The following is a 17608-nucleotide window of genomic DNA, read 5'->3' as shown; positions in this document are numbered from 1 at the left end:
TCCTACTACAAATCAACCGCTGTGGACTTATCAGGACTTATCCATCTGAAATGATACAAAGACCAATTAATGAAATTGTGGCGATGTTATCGAGTCCCATCAGTTCCCATAGCCCGCTACATATTTAGGTCACACGATTCGGTATCCGGACGTCCACATGCTTAACACGCCTGTGCTCAGTGCAACATCATTTTGTTTGTGGGTACATCTATATTAAATGGCCACATTCTCTGTTGCCGTGATTTCTGATCGTCAATAACTAATAAATGCTGCATTTCTAAAGAAAAAATGCTGCATTTCTGACAATGCCATATGAGGGAATCAACAGATTTGGCAGAGTACTGTGCTCTCTGATTGCTTTTCTTGTTTATCTAATGTAATAATTAAGAACAATGATTAAACAGTTCACAGAATGTTTAAAGAGTAGCTTAACACACTTTCCTGAGTTTGTAGCTAAATGTGTGCTGTATGGATAGTCACTTTATAATACCAGTTTAAGGCCTAGTTTACAGTTTCATTACAACACCTATCCTGTTGTTACCTGTCCAGAGAAAGCAATGCTGCTCTGTAGCCAAAAAAATACTGCTGAAAGTCGTTCAGTAGCCTTATGCTCCATGTACATACCTAGATGCCATTCAGAGATGTTGCATGGCTACAGGGCTGTGTTCATCTATACTGGTACTAATTTTGAGAGTTGCATCATTGTTTCCATGTCCATTCTGCCTCTGCCTAATTAAAGTGCAGGAGCACACAACATGGTGAAATTCTGGAGATGATTTGTCAGCTTCTTTTCAAACATTTGCAACCTCGGGTTAACCACAGAAACACGATTCCAGCTTGGCACTGCTTAGTAACATCATCTCAGACCCAGAAAGCAGTCAATCACAGGTGCAAAACCTTCACCTCTTCACATGGATGACCTCTTTTTTCAGTATTGGCAACATTGAACTGAGGTCTCTAGTCTTCTCTTCTTTGTTGCACTTTGTCTCTATATGCTGTCTAACTAACCAGGGACCGTTATTCACAACTGACATTGACAGCCCTACCTGTGACAATGAACAGCTCTGACATGGCTTTCCCTTCACTGCCATTGCTCAAGGCCTCAGTAACGCTGCCCATATGTGAGGCCTAATTACTTTCTCAGCTGGTCCCTGCAACAAGGTCGCACTTGTTATGCCACTGTCCCATCCACACAATCAGATTTCTCACAAAGGGAGCTAATCTCATTCCTTCACAAGCCATTATCTTGATCGGACTGGCTTTTTACGCAATTTGCAACGCTGTCCAGATGAGAGAATGACTTTCCTTTAGCAGGAGTTAAGACACTCATCAGCATCCCACTGAGAAGCTTCAAACTGTCAGCCAGCATCCACCAACTCCAAATTGGAGTTAAATTGAAAAGGCGTCCGGCTGGAGAAAGGCCAAGACAAGCAGGCCCGAGCATTGCTGCAGTGGCAGATGTCGATGAAGGTTTTTAATGGACTTGAATTAATTCACGCAGGGTGTAATTTGTCCTGTGGATGTGGTAGGCGTACTAAGCCCGAACTTTTTCAGGGTCACAGGAGTCGTTGTAATGATAGACATCTGCTGAGATGCCTGCAAATTTACAAAAACTGACAGATCCATTCTGATGTTGAGATAATGATAAATTGTATTCCTCCGATGTGAGGCTTGCTGTGAAGCCAGAACTGTGGCCTCACATATGTTTGGTCAATCCTCTAAAAGTTGCATGTTAAAGTCCTGAAGTTAATAAGAACCCATTTACTCTCTGAGTTAATTTTCTGACTATGAACTGGTCCAGTAAAAGTTTTTTGCAATAAAAGTAAAGTGAGGATATTTTGAAATGAATGAAATTTCAGAGTTTTTTGTTCACCAGTTGGCCTCATATAAAGTGAACAAATACAAACATCATGTGTGTGTTTTTAAAATAGTATCAGTCTTTCTGGGTAGACTTGCATGCACTTTTTTTAGGAAGTTTGACAAGTAGCTTGTTGTACGCATCTTGGAGAACTTGAAAAATCCTACTGTGGATTTAGGCTGCCTCAGTGTCTTCTGTGTGTGCGTGCGTGCGTGCGTGCGTGCGTGCGTGCGTGCGTGCGTGCGTGCGTGCGTGCGTGCGTGCGTGCGTGCGTGCGTGTGCGTGTGTGTGTGTAAAAGTCCTTGAGGCCCAAAATAATAAATAAAAATAATAAGAATTCAGCTCTACCCTCAGTCGGTCACATGATCCACGTAGACGTCCCTCACTGCTCTGAGGTGCCCAGACGCCCTGTAACTCAGTGCCGCTGGTCTAGAAACCAAAGACCCCAGGGAAGACTTCAACAACTGATGGTCCTGATGGTGAGGAGGTTTTGTAGCGGGATTTGTTTGTGCACGGAGTATTCTAGATGACTGACAAAGAGAAGTGAGCATCCTGTGTGTGTGTCTGACTCTACACACCTCTCATCATTTATAGGCGCTAGTTAACCACACAGCATGCTGAGAGGATAAAGTCTGCCAGGCTTCTTTTTGTTTCTGTATGTTTCTTTGTCATTGGCAAAGTGCATCAGAGAGATGTATTATTTTACTGTCAGTGAGTTGCTGTGTGTTTCCTGTGTTTCTAGAGGCAATGAGGCATAGGTTATGTTATTTCACTAAAACTATGTAGCCTACATGCATTTTCACATAATTTTGGACAATTGCAGTATAAATACAATTATAATTAACAATAATAATTAGAAGAATTTGAATTGTGATTTTCTCAACCTCTCATTTAAAGATAGAAAGAAAGATAACATTTGTATATATAGACAAATCAAATATAATACGCATAAATATAAAATATATAACTTTTATAACTTTGTTGTCTTGCGCAAAGTGGCTATTCAAACTGAATAAAAGCACAAATACATTTAAATACATGATTTCTGTATCGTTTATTTTATTTCATTTTTTTTACTTTATTATTAGCACTACGAATAATAAAGGGCAGATTATGAATCAGCACCATGGAGCAAATGCGTGGCTTTACAGTATATGCCAGGAAAAGGTATGAAATTTAAAAGCAAGGACTCCAGGAAGAGTAGCTGCAGTTAAACAGTCCAGTGTCTAATGGTGAGTAATGGTAATGGTAATAGTAATTTGAAGGGCCCAATGGTGGCCACATGAGGGTTTGAACAAGAGACCTCCTGATATTTGGATGATGTTCATTTTGTCGTTAACTATCATAGGATAACGTTATTTTTTATACCGACAAATCAAAGTAAAGATGGTTTTTACCTTAGCTGACATGTTTCAACTGCAACCGCAATCTTCTTCAGAGCATCATTCCCCTCACTGGACTGAGCTGTGTGTCAAACAGCACAGGAGCAAAGACACAACATTTTTTTGGGTAACGTGATTGTTCAGGCACTTAAATGATCTCTTATCCTAAGAGACCTCCTGATCAGTAGACCAGAGACTTAACCATTGCACCACCACTTCCATGTTACATGCTTCATGAATATGGGTTGTTACAGTTCAGCCAGTTATATTGTCAGGTATGTTTCTGTATGGTGTTTCAAATTCGTGCGCCATGTGCTCCCTTTTAACTTTGAGCCCCTCCAAAGGCCTCTGCACGACCCTGGCCTTCCTGATAGTATTACGGGATGGATAAGAATCAAAACATCTAAGTTTACATCCACACCAGCACGCTTTCACTTTAAAACACAGAACTTTTGCTACAGTTTGGCCTTACATCAACACTACTCCAACATTTAGAACCTTGAAAACAGATGTTTTTGTCAACGCTGCTGACCTCATTTCAGCATGAAGACTCAGAATGCAATTGAGTCTGGATGGGTAGAAAGTTCTGGAAACGATGGCACAAACACCTACACTCCTTTATAAGTCAGTTTTATCAGTAATTAGATACCCTTCAATGATTGACAGCCCCTGTCATGTGACCAAAAATATCTCAGCATGGAACGTAGCAAACTAACACGACAACCGACTGTCAGGCAAAAAGCTTTTCTTTCGTTTCTTTTTAATTTCTTTTTACCTATCTTTTTAAATAAGAATTCCCACACATTTTTACACGATGAGACTTCTGGAAACGATGACACAGACACACCGCATTCACTTTCTGATTTCTGACTGATTGGCCACGCCCAGATTATATTGTTCTTCCCTGAGATAAAACAAAGAAAGTTTTATTTTCCCATAAAGAGTGAGGTATTAAGATGAAACACTGACATTTCTATGTTTCTCAGCTAAAATTAAATGGAAATATGGGCCTTTGTCCTTCCAATTTAACAAACAGCAAATTTTTTTAAAAATACATTTGCCATATCAGTCCAAGAAACACGCCTTTCTAAGCATTGTTATTTTTCTAAATAACCTCTCACTCTCATCTATTTTTGTTGCCGTCTCTGCGAGATTTTTTTTTGTTGCTATTTTGCAGGCCTCCACATTGAAAGATGACGTCTCTATTCTTAATCCCACCTATACAAAGTGCTGATTGGTTTGTTAGGTTGTGAGATATTGGCAGTAATTCCTCAGTCTGAAGGCTAGAGTCAGTCTGCATGTTTATAGATCTGCCAGTTAATTTAAGAGTGCAAAAAGATGCCAATCTTGTTTTGTTTGTTTTTTTTTTAACTGAAAGCAACTCTTGTTCTGGTTATTTACATCTGAGTAAAAGACGGTGCATTTACAAATTGAGTTCAGCTAATTACTTACAAATTTGCAAACATGTAGTCATTTATAGGCACACGGTGACTTGTGGGGATCAAGCCTGAGTGTCTGGATCTCCATTTTTGCAGCTTGATAAACAGGAGTCAATCCAAAGCAAAGCTACTATTGCTCTCACTGACTCTGAAACAGCACTCTAGACTGAGTTGCAGAGTGCGATTAAAATTAATTAACTGTGGAAAACACTGCGGAAAGAATAACATACTGTCCATCAAAATCATTCATTAACAGTTTCCGTATTGTGAATGACGCATATTTAGACAGAAAACGACAAGAAAATGACTGCTGGTGGAGAACAAAGGTTATTCTTGGAATACTTGCTGTGACTTACTTGTCTTTTGTCTCTACCTGTCAACTGGTCTGGACTAGTTTTGTGATGTACTGCCACCTGCTGGTAATGAACCTGCAAGTGCACATCTAAATAAAATGAAGGGAAAAGAAAAGGATTAAGGTTTCCTCCTCTGATGATTAACTTTTATTAAAGTTGTATTTTACTATGGTGCTAAATTTGAGGATGTCTTGTCCTAACTGCCATTTGTTCCTTTTATTCTGGGGACAGAGTGAAGGTGAAATAAAGTTAAATTACCTTATGAAATACAACTCCCTGGATTACAATTAAATAGAACCAACTCTAGGTTACTAGACTTTTCACTTCTAACTTTTTAAAGGCTTTTTAAGAAAGTTCTTTTTTCAAATAATTAACTCAATCTCACAAGCTTCAGTAGAAGGAAACAGGACCTCATTTTACTCAAGCTCTGACAATTCCCATGACATGGATGACTGAGAATCTACACAGACAAAAACAACTAAATGACTGACAGTGTACTGCAAACCATAATACGGAAATGCAATTATTTCTTTACTCCTTGTTATTTTTTCATAATTGCTTTGTGCTGCATCGTCAGGTTGTAGTGTTGTACACCTGAAATTGAAGAGAGATAACACCTAAAACTTCTATGATAGTCTCTGATAATTCATCTTATGTACTGTAGAGACAGAAAACAAGAAGAGATGCACTGCAGATTTTTGGATATAAGGTTTTCCATTACTCACATCTAAATTTCTTCAATGTACACGGATGCTTTGTTTCTAGTTCAGTGAGGAAGGTTAGTCAGAAAGTCTCAATCATTTGCAGTTTTCTCAGTCAAAGGCCAAACAAAAAACACAATACATGTAGTGTACTGAGGAGCAGAACATTCCAGAGCAACACACAGAGAATCCAGAAACCTTTTCCCAAAGTTTTAAATTTCGTAAGAAACCATTTCAGAAGACAGCTAACCCAAAACTCACATCCAAATGGAACATCTGCAACTCAGATGTTTACTACTGAAGGACCACTAATGGCTCTCTTGGAGACAACAGGATGCCTCCCACCTTCACCAGAATATTATAAGGGTCCTAAAGTGTCAACTGTGAGGAAAACCACACTTCTGGAGAAGAGGATTTGCATTCTTTCATTACCTTCTGATCTCCCTACCTAACTCAGAACTTGGTATGCAAGAATGAATTGAACAGTTTATCAATCAGAACATTAAGGAAATGCAGCATCACCGGAGTGATGATCTGGACTCAGTCTCTGATATCAGGTTGATCAGGACCAGGATGGAAGAAGATCACATCAAATCTGAATCTATAAGTTTACTTTCATGTAGCATAAAGTCTACATTTTGTAAGTTTATTCTTATGTTTACATCTTTTATTATGATATCAGAAACCATATGAGATAAACATATTTCTTTGGTGTCATTCGAATCACCTATTCAGTGTTGTTTCAGATCTGTGGTCGTCATATATATTGAACAACTGGATTTGTGTTAAACATGCATTTGAAATCTATGTTGCAGAGTTAGTTCCTGGATACTTGCTAAACATGCTAAAGAAATATCAAAAACATTGCTGCAAATGTAAGTGGTTTGGGAGTCCATGATTTTGAAAGTAGTGTCACATGGTTACTTTTTGATTTTTTTTTATATTTCAATTTGACATACTTCATAAGATGGCACTAAACATTTAGTTGTTATGAAAATAAGGATTCACTGAACCTCCTTTCAAACGAATATTTAATTTTTTTGTTTATACTTTTTCAGTGACTGCTTTAAATACATTTTGTAACCATGTCATTGATTACATGTAACAAAAAATATGTTATTTTAATAAATCTGTAGTTTTTCTTCTCATTGTTTGCAGAGTAAAGAGCAGAGTCACTCTGGTCTGCTCAGAACTAGATGGGGGCACTGGGTGAGAAAAATGCTGCCTTTCCTGACCAACCACTGCTAAATTGCCTGTAGACAAGGTACTTCAACTCCCAATTGCTGCAGTGATCAACATTACAATTCTGCTCCACTTCTAAGTTTACTTCAGTTCCAAGCAAGAAGATGCTTAAAAGTAAAAGTTAGAATTTAGAGGACACAGAGAATGTGCCTTTTTTTTCTCTTGTCAGAGCGTATGCACACTGTCATTTCAAGATCATTTGAAAATATATTTTGCTGTTCAAATTTACACTGAACCACAGAAAACATCAGTGTTGTCATTTTATGCTGTGACAGTCTTTGTCTGCAGCTGATTCCTGCAGAGTTTTTCCAGCCTTTTTTCTTCTTTCACTAGGATCCTTTTCTGCCCGAAGCGATACTTGTATTTCTGTCACACTTTGCAGTCATTCACATTGTAAATCAGGCCATTGGACTAGTGAAACAACATCGCCATCCGCTGCCTGTGATGGGCACGTACACTGTTGGTGGTCACTGACATGGAAGAATAGTAATGGTCCATCGATATGATGTTTTTCAGCCTTTGTTCATGCGAAGACCGACCTTTCTGTGCTACACCTGAGCAATTTGATGCATCCAGATGGCGCCACCTTAAGCATCCTGGAGCATTTAGCTGCATGTTCAATGTCAGATTTACTAGTAGTAATTGCTGAGGTAGAGTTTAAATAGCAGCTCACTGAGTGGCCAAGCATCAACCTGCAGTGGATAAAAAGCAAAAACAGGGAAAGTTGCAGATGATTTTCTGTAGTTTGGTGTCCGTTTGAAGTGTATAAAAACCTGCTGACCTGAATGGTACTTTCTCCACTCTGGTGTCATTTTTTGCGTTTTATTTTATATTCACAAAAAAAACATAAGATGATGACTTTAATACAATACCTAGAAAGTCACATAAACTTAAAGTTAGATTAAGTTTTATCTGCTGGTGCTTTAAGATATCTGTCTGACGTTTAAACAGTCACCCCAATATAAAGGAGGTGAACGTAATTTTCTTTTCTGCTGCTCGAAGAATTGAAAAATTACATTTGAAGTTTTTATTGTAACCTTGAAACAGTCCCACTGAAATCAGATCACAGTGAGGTCTACGGGTTATCCACAGTGACTGGAACATTGTTTCTAGAGAGATAAAATGTTAATATCCCTGTATGAACCATATTATCAGCATGGCGGAATAAGAATCTACTGATCATCTGGGAATTTTTAGGAGTCTGTGGGCATTGAATAAAAACATTCTGGCAATGTAGTGATATTGTATAGAGGGTTTTTGTATTTGGATTTAGCTTTTATTTAACCCCTTAATATTCACTGAACTGAAAATGGGAGAAATTAAAATTCTGTTCAAATAAGGTGTTTGATTTATTTTTCAGAAAGAATGAGGGCATGATAAGAGGTTAAATCAGTGGCAGTGAGGATTATAGCTTGTAAGCACAGTGTGGCTGGACTGAGTTCAGACATGAGTAAAATCTAGTTTTTGTGTTTTAGCTCATCTTGAAAAATGGCACCAAAGCTTTAGAGGTAGAACTAAATTATTTATTTATCACTAATCCTCTGGCACCAATCGGTTTGAGTGGGCTACTGGGAAAACGATCATGTCATTATTAAATGAACAAAATAAATTGTCCTGCTGGTGCAATATTTGTGAATTTGAACATAGCTATAGCATTAACATAACAGTTTTAACTCTTAAATTCGGGAGTGATTGGACCCTGCACTCTTCCATAAGTGGGTCAAAAATGACCCATTATAAGAATCAATGTGGGGTTTTTTTTGCCATTGTTGTCATTTTGGTTAAGAATAATCATTTGTATTGTTTTTGTTATTGTTTGTATCGCATTTTTTGCCCACACAAGAGTGATTTCATGTTTGGAAACTTTTTTTTTTCATTTTATGAAAGATTTTGAACATTTTGATAACTGAAAAAGAAGAATATTACACAGAACAGCAAAAGAAGAATGTCAACATCCATTTAGTTAACATTTTTACACTCTTGTCCCCCAGCTGTTGCTGCTCTACATCCCTCCAAGTTTGTGCATCACCTCTTGTATGATATTATCAGTGATAAAGAGCTTGGGGTAGTAACATAAATATTACAATTTCTTTATAAGTATAAAAGGTGACTTAAAATTTTAAATGAAATGAAATCAAAAGCATGTTTTTTGAGTAATAGCTGGAGAGTGAAATGATAAAAACTTTTCATTACAATGATATTGCAAGAAAACAACCTCACTGGGTCATTTCTGACTAACTGATGCATCTAAGGTTTAAAGCAAGAAACTAGTTGTTATGCAACAATGCAGTGAAGCAGCATCCTTAGCTGCAACTGAAGTCACACTACCTGAATGTGTTTTGGAATCCAAACTTCTCTGTTGTCTGTTGTGGCAGTCAGTCTGGCTGTGTGAGTATGTTAGTGCATGACAGTGCATGTGAGTCCCTCGCTTTGAAACTCTGTCATCCCTGCATTTATCGGCAGAGAGTGACCTCCTGCACTTGTAACACAGCAAGTGCATTCAGAGTGCTCAGCCAGTGCCCCAAAACCAATACATTTCAAAAGAAAGTATTTCATGTATGTTATTTACCTGATTTGCATACACTTGTTTCATTTCAGCTCAGTGTAAGTATTGACAGATTTTTATCCCCTTTCTCCAACTGTTCAGCTCCACTCCATACATATCTGTTTCCACGCACAGGTCTCTTCTGGTTCGTGCACGAAAACAGTGTAATGCAGTGACACACATTCAACGTGTTGCACAATGTTAATGTAGATAAATGGTCAGATTTTTATTTTTTAATTTTTTGTCTCCCATGTATACAATCTTTCTGGTCATACACCACCATTCAAGAGTTTGGGGTCATCCATTTCATGTTTTCCATGAAAGCTCACACTTTTATTCATGTGCTAACATAATTGCACGAGTGTTTGATAATCATCATTTAGCCTTTCAACACCATTAACTAACACAATGTATCATTAGAACACAGGAGTGATGGTTGCTGGAAATGTTCCTCTGTACCCCTATGGAGATATTCCATTAATAATCAGCCGTTTCCAGCTAGAATAGTCATTTACCACATTAACAATGTCTAGATTGTATTTCTGATTCATTTAATGTTGTCTTCATTGGAAAAATGCTCTTCTTTCAAAAATAAGGACATTTCTAAGTTACCCCAAACTTTTGAACGGTGGTGTAAATGAAAGGTGAAGGTACACTTTGATTTGGAGATGAAACTGCCGTTTATTAAGGCCAACGCTCTCATTAGCTGCAGTAAAGGTCTGTTTTATCTGCTGAATGAAGTCTGAGGACCTCAGCACCCCTTTTTAAAACTGTTCAGCACAGCAGAGTAATATGCACTATTGATGTTAGAGGTGGCACTTGCTGAATTTCAACATCAGAAATTATTATTACCTCAAATGCAGACATGACTGTAATGAACCGTCTCTCCAAAACTGGCAGCATCTGTTGTGGTGCTTTAAAGAAATAGATGAAGGTGACAAACACCAATAAGAAGCAATACGATTCATTGGAAATTGGAATTGTTTTGTCAACAGTGTTACCAGTGTATACAGAGTACCGTCTGAATCATACTCCTCTATTTCACCAAACTTTTTAAAGTTATGTTTTAATAGCATTTGTGCATATGACAGATTTTGAAATGCACACAACAAAAGACAGCAAAAGAAATCTGATTTTGCCATCATCACTTAGATTTGATCATTTGTCACGTATGTGTTAGTCCATCTTTCAATACCTTTTGACTTCTGCATCCCAACAGTGGCACCAATACGGAAAAAGAATATTCTGAATAGGAATATGCTATAAAAAAATGAGGTACAATAATATATAGTTTTGCTTTTAGGCTGTTGACACAAATAACAAATAGTTTGTTGGGGACTACTTCAGCTGAGGATTGATGCATATTTGGTTCTCCAGTGAGTATTTCCAGCAGCACAATAGTATATGTGGACACAGTAATAACAAACCCCTATAAGATTTATAGTCAAAATTCTGCCACCATATTTTAAATGGCATCGGCCCAATCGGAGCCATATCCTGTCCTAAAAGCCTCATGATTTAAACAGCAACAATGTATTTTCTTATTTTGAAGAGGAGTACATCACAATCGCCTATAGGAGCACATATCAGTTAAATGTGCTCCACACATTTCAGTCTGAGAGTTGAATAAACTAAATGCTTCCAAGATTCTTTTTTTTTTTAATGGAAAAGGGAGAAAATTAAGGGGGTGTGTATATGGATATATGTATGTGTTGTGACGACCCTTCCCCCATCTTGCCTCTAGTTGTGTGTGTGTGTGTGTGTGTGTGTGTGTGTGTGTGTGTGTGTGTGTGTGTGTGTGTGGTTCTCTCCCTGTAGGTGGTGGAGTAATTGTGCCTGATAATCAGCCATTGGCCACACCTGGGCCCGGTGTGTGCCAGGGCCTTTATGAAGCCTTCCTGGTGATCATTCTCCTTCTCTCCCTCTCCTGAGATGGCCACTTGTTTTGCGTTGGTATGATTTGCTTTCTTGCACCGTTCAACACTGCATACACCATCCTTTCACACATGCACTCACCTACACTACTGACTTTACTGATGACCCACCACATTGTTAGTTTAAGTTAATCCTTTGTTACTTAATAAAAGTTTGGCTACAATGGTTTTGTGTGCATCTCCCCTTTGTTTGTCATGGCTGTGCAGCCGGTTTATGAAAAGTGGGGGCTCGTCCATCTTAATTTGATTGTTTTGTCGCTGTTGAGACTTTTGTGAGATTTGGATTGAATTTGGGCTGCAGTTCGTATTGGGTGTGTCCTGGGTGGGAGATGCATTTTTGTTAAAATGTTGCTTTGATGGTTTTGTTTGATGGTTGTTTCAATTAGGTGAGGCTGGTCCTGCATTTAGCTGTGAGGTAATTTTTGTGCAGGCCTGAGCTATCAGCAGTGATTGCATGGTCCTCTACTGTGGTACATTTCAACATTGTGGAGTTTCCCTGCAGGTATAGCAACGTGTTCCATCTGGGCTCGCTGGTTTGTTTTTTTTTTTTTTTTGTTAGTTATTTTTGTGTGGGGTGCGGCTAGAGCAGTTGTCTCGGGTACACCTCTAGAGTTGTCAGGTGGGTAACCAGCTCGCTGGGGGCCTAACTGCACTACTGGGCTTGGTGTTTAAATATCCCACTGCTGACCCACATGAAGACTAGGGATCAGGTAGATAGATTAGTTTCATTTAAGCAGGTTAGATAGAGGGAGACTTCCACATTTGTTTAAAGGACAAATTTATTGTCCTCTTTTGTGTCCTGAAGGACTTAAAGTGTCGCTGTCTGTTGGTTCTGGCTTGTTGTGTTCTGGTTACTGGGCCTAAGGAGTAACCACAATGGCAGGGATAGAAGAGTTTGTTGCTGCTCCATCTGAAGCCTTTTTGGATCGCTGCACTAGGGATCAACTTCTTCAAACTGCAGATGAATATAAGATTGATTTAAGTGATCTTGGTGATAAACGGCGTAAGGACATTATAAAGGTTGTGGTTAAAGTACAGTTGGTAGAAGGTAGGGTGCTGGTGGTAAAGCAACAGAAACAAGGTCAATCACTGATAGCACAGCCACTTGTTTCTGCAACGGGAAATTTAACATTTGAGCAGCAGAAAGAATTGCTTTTATTGCAATTAACCCATGATAAGGAGAAGCAACGGTTTGAAATGGAAAAACACAAAATGGAACTTGATAAAGAAGTGGAAATCGAACGACTGCACTGAGACAGAGCAGGCACAGATAGCCTTGCAGACTACAAAGTTAGGGTTAATAAGAGATGGTAAGCTGTTTGCTGATGGGCTGCAAGAGGAAGGGAATTCCTCTTCTCTCTCTTGTGGGTCCTCAGATGTAATGAGTAATTTGCGACTTTTGCCTAAATTTAATGAGACGGATCCAGATGTGGTTTTTTTTGTCCTGTTTGAGCACATTGCAGAGGCAAGGAAGTGGTCAGATTCAGACCAAGTATTGCTGTTGCAATGTGTGCCGTCAGGAAAAGCACAGGAGGCTTATGCATCGTTAGCCGGTGATAATTTAAATTATAAATCTGTAAAGGCGGCTGTGTTAAAGGCTTATGAGTTAGTTCCTGAAGCGTATCGCCAGCAGTTTAGGACATGGGACAAAAGGGCTAACCAGTCTCATTTGGAGTCTGCAAGGGAGCTTTCAAGTCATTTTAATCGTTGGTGTTCAGCCTCTGATGTAGATGATTTTGAGACTCTGAGCAATCTTATAATCTTAGAGCAGTCTAAAAACTCTTTGCCTGGTCGAGTGACCACCTATTTAACAGAGCGCAAGGTTGAAACTGTCATGGAGGCTGCAGAACTGGTAGATGAGTATGTGCTCATCCATAAGACTCATCTTGGTGAGCTGGTACACACTGACAATGGTGATAGGTTGGCTGTTCATACCGGAGGATGGAGGTCCCAGGGACGTACAGGAAAAGGAGACAATTTGTGCAACTATTGCAGAGAAGGTGGCCACTGGAAGGCAGACTGCCCACTTTTATGGGTGAAAAAGCAACATGTTAGAGGTGGACATGTAAAACCTGCTGCACTAGCTGCAAGTCTTCCTAGTTCTGTGGTAGTAGGTCCACAAAGGCTGAGGCCTGATTTAGGCATGGCTGACAGCAAGTGTAAATCTTATCAGCCATTTGTCAGAGAAGGGTTTGGAACACTGCCAGATTGTGATAAGAAGGTGTCTGTTAAGGTTTTGAGAGACACAGGTGCATTCAACTCCTATGTGTTGGAGTCAGTTCTGCCATTTTCATATGAGACTGATACTGGGGATAAGATCCTTATGCGGGGAATGGAAGTTATACCAGTCCCAATACATAAATTAAATCTGGAATGCGAGTTGGTGCAGGGTGAAGTGTCAATGGGGGTGAGACCAGCATTGCCAGTGGAAGGGATTGACATCATTTTGGGCAATGATTTAGCTGGCTGTCATGTTTGGGGGAATGTGTCACCGGCCCCTGTAGTTATATTCGACTCTCCTGGGTCAGAACCATTGGATGAAGTTACCATGTGTTATCGAGAAGTTTTTCCTGCGTGTGCAGTTACACGAGCAATGAGTCGGGCTGAATCTAAGGAGACAGACGAGAAAGTGGAAACCATGTTGCCATGTTGGTCTGAGTTTCCTTTGTCTGTGTCCCACAGTGAGCTGAAGAGGGAGCAAAGAGCTGATCCATCTTTGAAAAATAAGTTTGAATCTGTGATGTCACCTGGTGAGGCGAGGGATGGTACCAGCGGCTACTTTCTTCAGGATGAGATTTTGATGAGGAAGTGGTTACCCCATCGGGACGAGTTTGTGGGAGAACCTGTTTTCCAAGTTGTAGTTCCGACTAAATTTCGCAATCATGTGTTAAGGCTTGCTCATGATAGGTCAGGGCACTTGGGTGTGTGAAAAACATATGATAGACTCTTGCGCCATTTCTTCTGGCCACGACTGAAAAAAGATGTTTCTCAGTACATTAAAAACTGTAGTACCTGTCAGCTGACTGGTAAGCCAAATCAGGTTATTAAACCAGCTCCATTGCAGCCAATTCCAGCTATAAGTCAGCCGTTCGAGTATCTAATTATTGACTGTGTTGGGCCGTTGCCTCGGGCAAAATCAGGTAGCCAGTATTTGTTAACAGTTATGTGTCAAAGTACCAGGTACCCAGCAGCTTTTCCTTTGCACACGATAACGGCAAAATCTGTGGTTAAGGCTCTAACACAATTCATATCTGTGTTTGGTATCCCCAGGATCTTCCAGAGTGACCAAGGATCCAATTTTTCCTCCAAGCTTTTGGCACAAGTGATGAAACTGTTGGGAATAAGGCATAATCAGTCATCAGCTTATCACGCACAGAGTCAAGGTGCTTTGGAGCGCTTTCATCAAACGCTCAAGTCTCTGTTGCGTGCATATTGTACAGAACTAGCTTGTGATTGGGAAGAGGGACTGCCTTGGTTACTTTTAGCTGCACGGGAGGTGGTCCAAGAAAGTACAGGGTTCAGTCCAAAGGACTTAGTGTTTGGTCACACGGTCTGGGGACCATTGTCAGTGTTTAAGGATGGGTGGAAGGAGTCAGATCCCCCCACCAACCTTATTGATTACATTAATGGTTTTAGACATCGGCTGTATGTTGCAGGAGAGTTGGCAAAGGAATCGTTGGCTGCCTCACAAGCTAAAATGAAGAAACGATATGACCGGAGAGCGGAGCTGTGTGAGTTCAGTCCTGGTGACAAGGTTTTGGCTCTGTGTCCACTGGTGAGTTCCCCCTTCCAGGCCAAGTTTTCTGGTCCTTATACAGTGGTCAAGCGTGTTTCAGACCAGAATTATTTGATTTCGACTCCGGGTCGTAGAAAACCTGTCAAATTGTTTCATGTAAACCTGCTTAAACCTTTCTATGGTCAGTCTGTTAGTTCACCTGGAGCAGTCATCATCTGTGAGTCTAGCCTTGATGACTGACATGGTGGGGAAAGCTTCAGGTGAGAGTCTGGAGGATGCTGTTTTGGAGCCTGATGAGGGTTGGTTGTCCGGTCGTTTGAAAAACTCAGAGACCCTCAGGAATCTAAAAGGACTGCTTGGTCACTTGTCAGAGACACAGGCTATGGAGTTTGAGCAACTTATTTGTAAATATCCAGGTTTGTTTGGTGACGTGCCGTCTCGCCCTGATTGGATTGAGCACGATGTTAATGTTGGTGATGCATTACCTATTCGTCAGCATTTTTATAGAGTTTCTCCAGAGAAGCGTAACTTTCTAGATGCTGAGGTAGAGTATATGATCAAGAATGACATCGCGGTGCCTTCCTCATCTAGCTGGGCATCTCCATGTCTGTTGGTGCCAAAGAGTGACGGAACATCTATGTTTTGCTCTGGGGACCCTTCCACCATCTTGCCTCTAGTTGTGTGTGTGTGTGTGTGTGTGTGTGTGTGTGTGTGTGTGTGTGTGTGTGTGTGTGTGTGTGTGTGTGTGTGTGTGTGTGTGTGTGTGTGTGTGTGTGTGTGTGTGTGTGTGTGTGTGTGTGTGTGTGTGTGTGTGTGTGTGTGTGTGTGTGTGTGTGTGTGTGTGTGTGTGTGTGTGTGTGTGTGTGTGTGTGTGTGTGTGTGTGTGTGTGTGTGTGTGTGTGTGTGTGTGTGTGTGTGTGTGTGTGTGTGTGTGGTTCTCTCCCTGTAGGTGGTGGAGTAATTGTGCCTGATAATCAGCCATTGGCCACACCTGGGCCCGGTGTGTGCCAGGGCCTTTATAAAGCCTTCCTGGTGATCATTCTCCTTCTCTCCCTCTCCTGAGATGGCCACTTGTTTTGCGTTGGTATGATTTGCTTTCTTGCACCGTTCAACACTGCATACACCATCCTTTCACACATGCACTCACCTACACTACTGACTTTACTGATGACCCACCACATTGTTAGTTTAAGTTAATCCTTTGTTACTTAATAAAAGTTTGGCTACAATGGTTTTGTGTGCATCTCCCCTTTGTTTGTCATGGCCGTGCAGCCAGTTTATGACAGTGTGTTGATGATAATGGAGGAAGGTTGGATACAGAGAACACCTTCATTCACTGCAGGCCTTGTTGTTATCGGGGACACATCCTGTAATAGGCTATCATTAAGTTCTGTTAACAGAAAAACACCTCTCGAGATACAGATATGTTTTGCCAGGTAACAAGAAGTGTTATGGGTCATTCCAGAATTGGAGAACATTTGGGCTTCAAAATTTTTGGAAAAATAGACCTTCTCTTTTACAATTTTCTGCAGCATATTCATCAATAATACGTAATAAACTATTAAAGGCTTGACTGGTTCAGCTTACACATCAATGGTACCATTTTTATTCCATGTTCTATTTGCTGTTTGCTAAACCTGCTCTAATCACAGTAACAGGGTTGTTAATCCATGCTAGTGTTAGCTTCTTCTCAGGAGTAGAAACTAGCTGTTACTGCTGACCAAGAGGACAAACTTACTGATGGAAAAAGTAAAGAAAAAAGTAAAAAGAATTTGTCTTTTCCTGATAACGAGGTAGAGTGAGATGTTCAATCAAGGCTGACATCGTTATGAAAAAATGAAAAATAGAAGAGAGGACATAGCTTTGCTCTATCCATTCTTTTGGAAAACTGTGTGATGTTAATTCCAATGTATCATGAGGTTCACTGTTTTCTTCTTCTTCTACTCGCTAAAATGGTTATGGTAACAGGGTTGTGTGTATGTTGTGGGACATACATCCCATACATAATGATTATTTAAAATATTATGTTGATTAAAACAATGTTTCCACAATTACAAGAGACGTCAATAAAAAAAAATACCAAAAAAGGAGGTTCAGGTTTCATTTTAATTCTTTTATTTGAGATTCAATTTGGTCCTCGGAGGGGTGAGACAAGAGAAAAACTGCAATTTAGGGGGACTCAGGACTTATTTGGCAATCTTTTCTCCTAGTTTTTTTTTTTTTTTTTTGAGAATTGGTCTCAGGACAAGTATATTTACATAATAACTGCACGTTTTAGTATTTTGTACATGGATTATTTGAAATTTGATTGGTGGGACGTAAAATGTCCTCCAATTCTGGAATGAGCTTTGTCTACTCTGAGGTGCCATTTTTGAAATGAAAAGCTCCACTCTTGAACAGTTTTTTTGTTTCTTTTAA

This window comes from Amphiprion ocellaris, chromosome 3, assembly GCF_022539595.1.
Source record: "Amphiprion ocellaris isolate individual 3 ecotype Okinawa chromosome 3, ASM2253959v1, whole genome shotgun sequence".
NCBI lineage: Eukaryota > Metazoa > Chordata > Actinopteri > Pomacentridae > Amphiprion > Amphiprion ocellaris.
The sequence above is the reverse complement of the archived record's forward strand: the minus strand, read 5'-3'. Positions refer to the sequence as shown.